This window comes from Dipteris shenzhenensis, chromosome 17 (genome assembly GCF_047967505.1).
Source record: "Dipteris shenzhenensis isolate YYH24624 ecotype China chromosome 17, Dip_SZ_1.0, whole genome shotgun sequence".
Taxonomy (NCBI): domain Eukaryota; kingdom Viridiplantae; phylum Streptophyta; class Polypodiopsida; order Gleicheniales; family Dipteridaceae; genus Dipteris; species Dipteris shenzhenensis.
Window position 1 is genome coordinate 40561619 of NC_141612.1, and position 7109 is coordinate 40568727.

Below are 7109 nucleotides of genomic sequence, written 5' to 3' on the forward strand. Positions count from 1 at the left end.
TGGAAGTTATTATACAATATAACTAAGAAGTAGTATTGAAGTAGTTCTACAATTTGGATGCATTAAGAGCATTCATATAGCAAGGAAGAATATAATAATTGAATACATTTTTTTTTCAATACATATTGCTAGTGAGACTACCAAAAAGAGGCTCTACCCCTCATGATGTCTTTGGATACAGAATATGAGATTGCTTGAGGCTTGGATTGCAGCTGGAAACATTGCGTGGGCAAAGCCACTATATGCCTCAAGTGTTGGAAATTGATATATGGCTCAAGTGCTAGAATGTGCAAATCATGGCCAAAATCAAGACCCCTTAGAGATTCCATGAGGGCTATCCTTTTACTACTACACACATCACCTTTAGTCGAGGGCAGAACCATTCGTCGTCATAGGCAGCAGGTTCATGGGACCCCATCCCATGATCCAAGGTATTATTCAAAGACAAAGTATTTCTGACCATTCCCAAATTGAGTTTGCCAATTCCTAATCTGATTGATTTCATTTACTGGACTTGCAATGCTTGCAAAGCCCTTGCTTAAGCTTGAATGAGCCTCTTGATTTTGGAGGTATAATGGTCAAAAATGGCTTAACACGCCCAAAATCAAGAGGCTCATTCAAGCTTAAGCAAGGGCTTTGCAAGTCTTGTTTTTGGGTGGCAAAAGCACGAAAAATGACAGCGCATTAAGGTGTTGCCATTCTTATGCTTCCCCCCTCCAAAAACAAGACCCCCAAGCTATTCATTAGAGACACCAAAATGAGGAGAAGGATGACGTGAGGAGTAGAGGAGCTGGCCAATGAGGGGAGGGACAGCCTTGGAATTGCCAGCAACAAGCATGATGCAAGGAGGTGAGAAGGCAAAGAAGCAAGGAGGTGAGGAGGTGAGGAAGCAAGGAGGCGAGGAGGCAAGAGGCAGTCTTGAAGGGCAACAAGAGGGTGGAGGTGGCCGAAAGAGTAAGCAAGAAAGGGAGGGATGGAGATTGCTTGTAGGAAATGCTTGGATTAATGCTACAAATGCCATTTTTTTGTGTGTATTTTGCAGCATGAAATGTTTATGGCATTTTTCTTTTAAAAAATACAAAATTGTTGTGATTAATTGCGCTACAAACAACTCAAGCCGTAAAGCACCATGGATTAGTACAACAATATACATCACAAATGGATGCATACACTCATATCCATCATGGATGCATACACTTATACTCACATCAATTTCCAATATTGTATTAGATGGACCCTTAGCATATATGTGTGCATAGAAGACCATTTCCTACATTGATCCCTGATTTCATAGTTAAATTATTCCCTTTCTCACATTCTAACATGTGAAGATTTAATGTACATGCATTATGGGCACATTATATTGCAGTTTATGACTAACTTTTTTTATGAATGCATGATACTTGTATATGGTCAAGGAAGGTATATTATCATTTTTGAATGACAACATTACTCTATGCTCCATTTTATCCTATATTAGAAACTATGATCACTAGATATTACATAAATGTATTGCTCCATTATATCCTATACTAAAAACTATTTTGACCCAAATACATAATGCCAATTGAGGTTAGTACTGATGACAAGTGATGAAAACAATCTAATGGTATGAATGAGAACTTGTAAATTTTGGATATATAATATGGGTACTATGTTGATTGAGCTATTTTTCTAAGGGAATATTTTCAACTTAATTACTAAATACATACTTACAATGGTGACCTAATTCCCATCTATATGTATAATTAAGTTTTACTTTGTGTTAAAAAAAAAGCTTTTGCATAAGGTTAAAATTTGAATAGTATTTATATTTGTTTAAGACTACCCATTGAGCGGGCTCCTATCCTTATATTGAACATGATAATGTTCATAAAGATTTTATGAATACAAATAGATAGCATTGGCTCTCTTTTTAGTGGTTGGGAATGAACCCTAAAAGTACCCTAAAATGACTATGTATTCCCTTATTTGTAGCATGGAAGTGATCATGGTAGAGTGGCATAATCCCTATTTTGCTTTTTTCATAGGTTCTTTTGCTACTCATGGTTGGCGGATACACCACGGCATAGATCCGAATAGATATTTGGTTTTTTGCTTCAACTTGCTTGACTAGACTTTCCTTGATGATTGTTTGATTGTGCATGATGAGTAGTCACTGGCTTAACTGATGCATTAAGTGAAATGTTTTCCTTAAAGTTTTTCATACTACAAGATACGAGTTTGCTTATATGGGTGGAAATAAAAGCTTGTTAATGCCTGGTGCATATTTTTCGTTAGATGCAGTAGGATACTAGTTACCAAGTGTCTTTGCCAATTATTTCACTTGAATCATGCTCCTCTTATGCTTGAGTTTGTGGTCACGTATTGACTTTAACATAATAGTCTATAGGATACTAGATGAGCACTCAACATAGTGGTTAGATGCATTCATTTCTAGTTCCGATAGAACTATCATTCAGACATTGGTCATAATAGAAATATGGAGGGCTAAAGTCCTTTTTTGGCTCCCTAAGTTTTTTAAAGCATGGTATTGTCCAGATTACATTGGTATTTTCACTAAGCAAAATTAATCCTTATGATGAAAATGTGTTTTTTTTCTTTTGACATAGTTAGTTCTGTTTCCATGTTTTTGGATCGAATGTATGGATGATCTTCTACAAGCATAAAAGACATGATATGTATATGTAGCACATGATCATGTTTACATATTTTCAATCATATATTCTACATTGTGATCTATCATTATCTTGCTGTGTGGATGTTCAATTTGAGTAGTGTTTGCTTTTTTTATCGCAAATTTTATGTATTGTTGTGTCTCTACCTCTCCACAACGACTCAAATTGATAGTATGGGGATGAAAGAGAAGTTAATTGTGAGTTTCAGGCATGCCTTCATTGTTGGAATATGTTTAATTTGCTTATGATCACATCAATTGTTCCAATGATATTGAGAGGAATAAGATGCTGGATGAGGTTCTCGCTCGCTTGAAACCTATTTAATCTTGCTCGCTTATATGGGGCTGCTCGCTTTTTGGTAATCCTCACGTTCGAATAATGGAACCTAGAGCATGCTTTTTAACCATCTTGCATGGAACTTGGTGAAAAACATGGTGTAATGTGATTCCTTGATGCAAAGCATCTCCGATGGCAATAATACTTTGCATGTGCCTCAAGATAGGTGATATTAACATGTGTGCAAATTATCATTGCCATCATATATGTGAATGTTTGAATAACACAACTCGGAGGATGTTTTTTAACTGTTGTGCATGAGAATTTGTGAAAAACATGGTGTAATGCGAGTTCGACTTTGCAAACCATATCTGATGGCAATGATACTTTGTACATGCATCAAGATAGGTGGGACTGATGTGCATGCAAAGTATCATGGCCATCAGAAGAAAAGAGTGACTATAATCCAAGTCCGCAAACGGATTTATTTATTGTTTTGGTTGAAAAAATACATTAAAAAAGACGGCCAAGGTTGCATGAAGGTAGGGGGGGAAGGGAATGGATGGAAGGGGGATGGAAGGGGAATGGAAGGAGAGGGGAAGAGAGGAGTGGAGGGGTGGAAGGGAGGAAAGGGGAAAGGTAAGGGAGGGGAGGAGGAGAGGGAGAGGGAGAGGGGAAGAGAGAAGGAGAGGGGAGGGTTGGGGAGGGGAGGGGGAGAGGGGAGGGGGGGGGGGGGCAGAGGGAGGGGGGGGAGGAAGGGGAGGGAGGGGCCAAGGAAGGGGGGGGGAGGGGATGAGGGGGATGGAAGGGGAGAGGGGAGGGGAGGGGAGCGAGAAGTTTGAATTCTATGGAAAGGAAGGGAAGTTTGAATTCTAGGAAAGGAAAGGAAGAGGAGGGAGAGGGAAAAGTTTGAATTCTAGGAAGGAAGAGGCAAAACAGAGGGAAATTTGATTCTTTTAGGGTGTGGTGGCTTACATATTGACCTCGCATGACCCAAAAGAGGCTATTTGTTGAGATTTCATGCTCAACATCATGTGATGTGCATAGCACCATCATTTGATCATATGTGCATAGCACTAACCTTATAGAGTGCTATAAAGGAAAGGGTTAAATCCCCTAACCCTAACCCTAAATGGGTTTGTATATATTCTATCTTTTCAATGAAATCTAGTGTACAGTTAGTCTGTACAGTTAGTCATTTGTGGTGTGCTCTCTAGCTATGCCCTCTCTCCTCATCTCCACTCTTCTCCTCTCCCCTCTTCAAATTTTTTCATGGTATTAGAGCATGGTTTTGCCTTCCACTGAGGCACCATCCTTGTGAGAGTGATTGAGAGATTGAGAGAGCGAGAGCGATTGAGAGTTCTTTCACTTCCAATGAGTGAGAGAAAACTTCCATTCTTCTTAGAGAGAATTTCCATCCATTGAGTGTTTTCCGTTCGAAAGAGTGTGTCATCATCACTTTTCAGCTCTTCTTGTAGAGTTCATCTCTCTATCCGATTCGGATCAAAAAGGTCTCGATTCTCCTTCATGGAGCTTCAGTTATCTCATTTTAGGTGTGAGGGAGAAGGATATCTCTAGTTTCTAAGGCTGGTTGAGGTCCATTCCTTTTTTATTCATCTTGTCTAGTTCTACTTCCCAAGCTTAGTGCAAGGCACTGCATTTTTTGGTACTCTACTTGCTCAAAGTCGAACTACAGTTCGGGCGCCTACCAGTTGGCTCCTTTGCAACCACAACATCTCCAACTAAACCTCCTTTGAGCTCATGGAGCTCATGGGCAGACTTCAATGCCCACAAATAGCCTCCACAGGATCTCCAAGGTCCATGGCCAATAGCCTTACCTACAACTCCTCCGATCTCCCACAGCACTGCAACATGCTCCAAAACGCGATGGCTCTAGGGCTCCATATGTCTCCATACACTCTGCTCTGCGCTTCAACCCTCCTGACTGCTTGCCCCATCGCCAAACAACTTGCACACTCTACATAGCGACCCTACATAATGACTAGTAATGCAGCTCTAGCCTTCATCACAACGGCAACCCTTCTGTCACTCCAACCTTCCAAAGTGCTCGACCACTTCCACCATCTCACCATTGCCCATTTCGATAGCATTTACCCATAATCTTCCAACGGGCTCATCGTTGCCAACAACTGCTCTCCACCAATGATCTCTTGCAAGGCAGCTCCCATCAACATGACCTGACGGCCACAATGCCAGTGCTTCTACAACAAAGCTCTCGAAACGGACTCCTACATACAGGTATTCAGCTCACCAATCGGCAATGCCTCCATGCCATCCATTGCAAACAAGCAACGGATGCCTCCTGCAAACAAACCATGGAGTTAGAATCTACAAGATTCCATTGGCATCTTCGAAGATTTCGATAGCCCTCCTTCTGACACGTGGCCTTATCACCAACTCTACCCTCATTCACAGTTTGCCACATGGTAGACCTTATCTGACACATCACTCAGGCCACATCAGTAGCCCCATGAGGTTCCACATCATCATTACCAACTCGGGTGCCACATTAGCTACCACATCACCCCTGCCAGCTCAACTACCATGTCATCTGCCCACGTCAGTTGCCATGTCATCTACCATGTTACCTATGCCACGTCAATTGCCACATCATTTGGCCACATCATCTGCCACTTCACCTATGCCACATCATCTAGCCATGTCATCTACCACATCACTTGTGCCACATCATCGTTGCCACATCAGCATTACCACGTCACCTTTTTTGACATCATCATCATCATCAGTGCCACGTGGCACACTCGACCTCTACAGGCACACACAATGCTCCACAATCACTGCATGTGACCACTCCTGCCACCTCAGCATAGGGCTCTATAGGCACACCTCTTGCTAAGCAGAGTGCCACATCATCACTGCATGTGACCCACAATGACACATCATCATTGAGCACCATTTGCACTCCTTTTGCCCCTCCACCTAGATCAAGTCGTATCTCTTGATCTAGGAAGAATTTGAGGGCGCTCCAAAAAAGAAAGTCACTCAATTTTTTGTGCTCTACATGCTCGTCACATCACATGCACATTTTGGTGCAAGTTACACTCACATTTGAGCCTCACTGACAAAACCAGTTCCTTCATGCACATTCGTCTTACATCTATGCATCTGACCCAGTACTTAAAAAGGACAAAAGAAAAGGAATTATTTGCTATTCTTTCATCGATCGACAGTTGGTATAGATCTAGATCAGAGTAGACTAGATCGCCATAGAGGGAAAGCTATGAATTTTTCCAAGTTGCCAATCTAAGACATGCTTGAAATTCCTGACTAGTACCTACTCAAAGTCAGTGCATACGCTCACATACGGTTTCACATCATTACATTACCTGAAACCTTACATTCAACAATTCAGTGAGTAGGCTTCAAAGGGTATAGAGGCATTGCAGTTTGTTTCAATGGACAGATAGCACTTGATTTCACACACACATGCCACCATTGTAAAGCCTATTCGGCTCTCACAGCATTGTGCACATCATTTCAACCTTGTAAAGCCTCTTGGCTATTCTCGGCATCATTTGCCACAACCCTTGTAAGACAGATCAGATTTTATATATTGCAATTCTATATTCACTGGCAGTTTAGAGATTTCACTTGGCACAATCAGTGTATTTGCAGTTGATTCATACAGAGATTTTCACGACACTTTTGAGTACATTTCTTGCACCATGTCTATGACTAGCAACCTCAATCTGGAGGCATCTGCTAAGTTAGACAACTCCAATTACGGTACATGGAAATACTAAATGGAGATCATCCTTGTACTTTAGGAAAAATGGGAATATGTCAATGGGTCTACACCTAGAGCATTGGAAGATCCAGCCACCAGTAGCTCTACTCATTCTATTGTCATAGCACCAATAGTGGGATCTACAACGGGATCTACAGCTATACAAATAGTTTTTGCATTAGCAGTTGCCATTGCCCGAGCTCAAGTAGAATGGGATAAGAAATACAAGTACTCCTATTATCTGATCAAGCAGAATGTGCAAGATGACATGCTAAGACAGCTCAACACAGTCAAGACATCGAAAGAAGCATGGGATATGTTTGCAGCTCTCTACGAGTCCAAGAACACATCCAAGATTCTCACACTGAGAAACCAGATCAACCAGA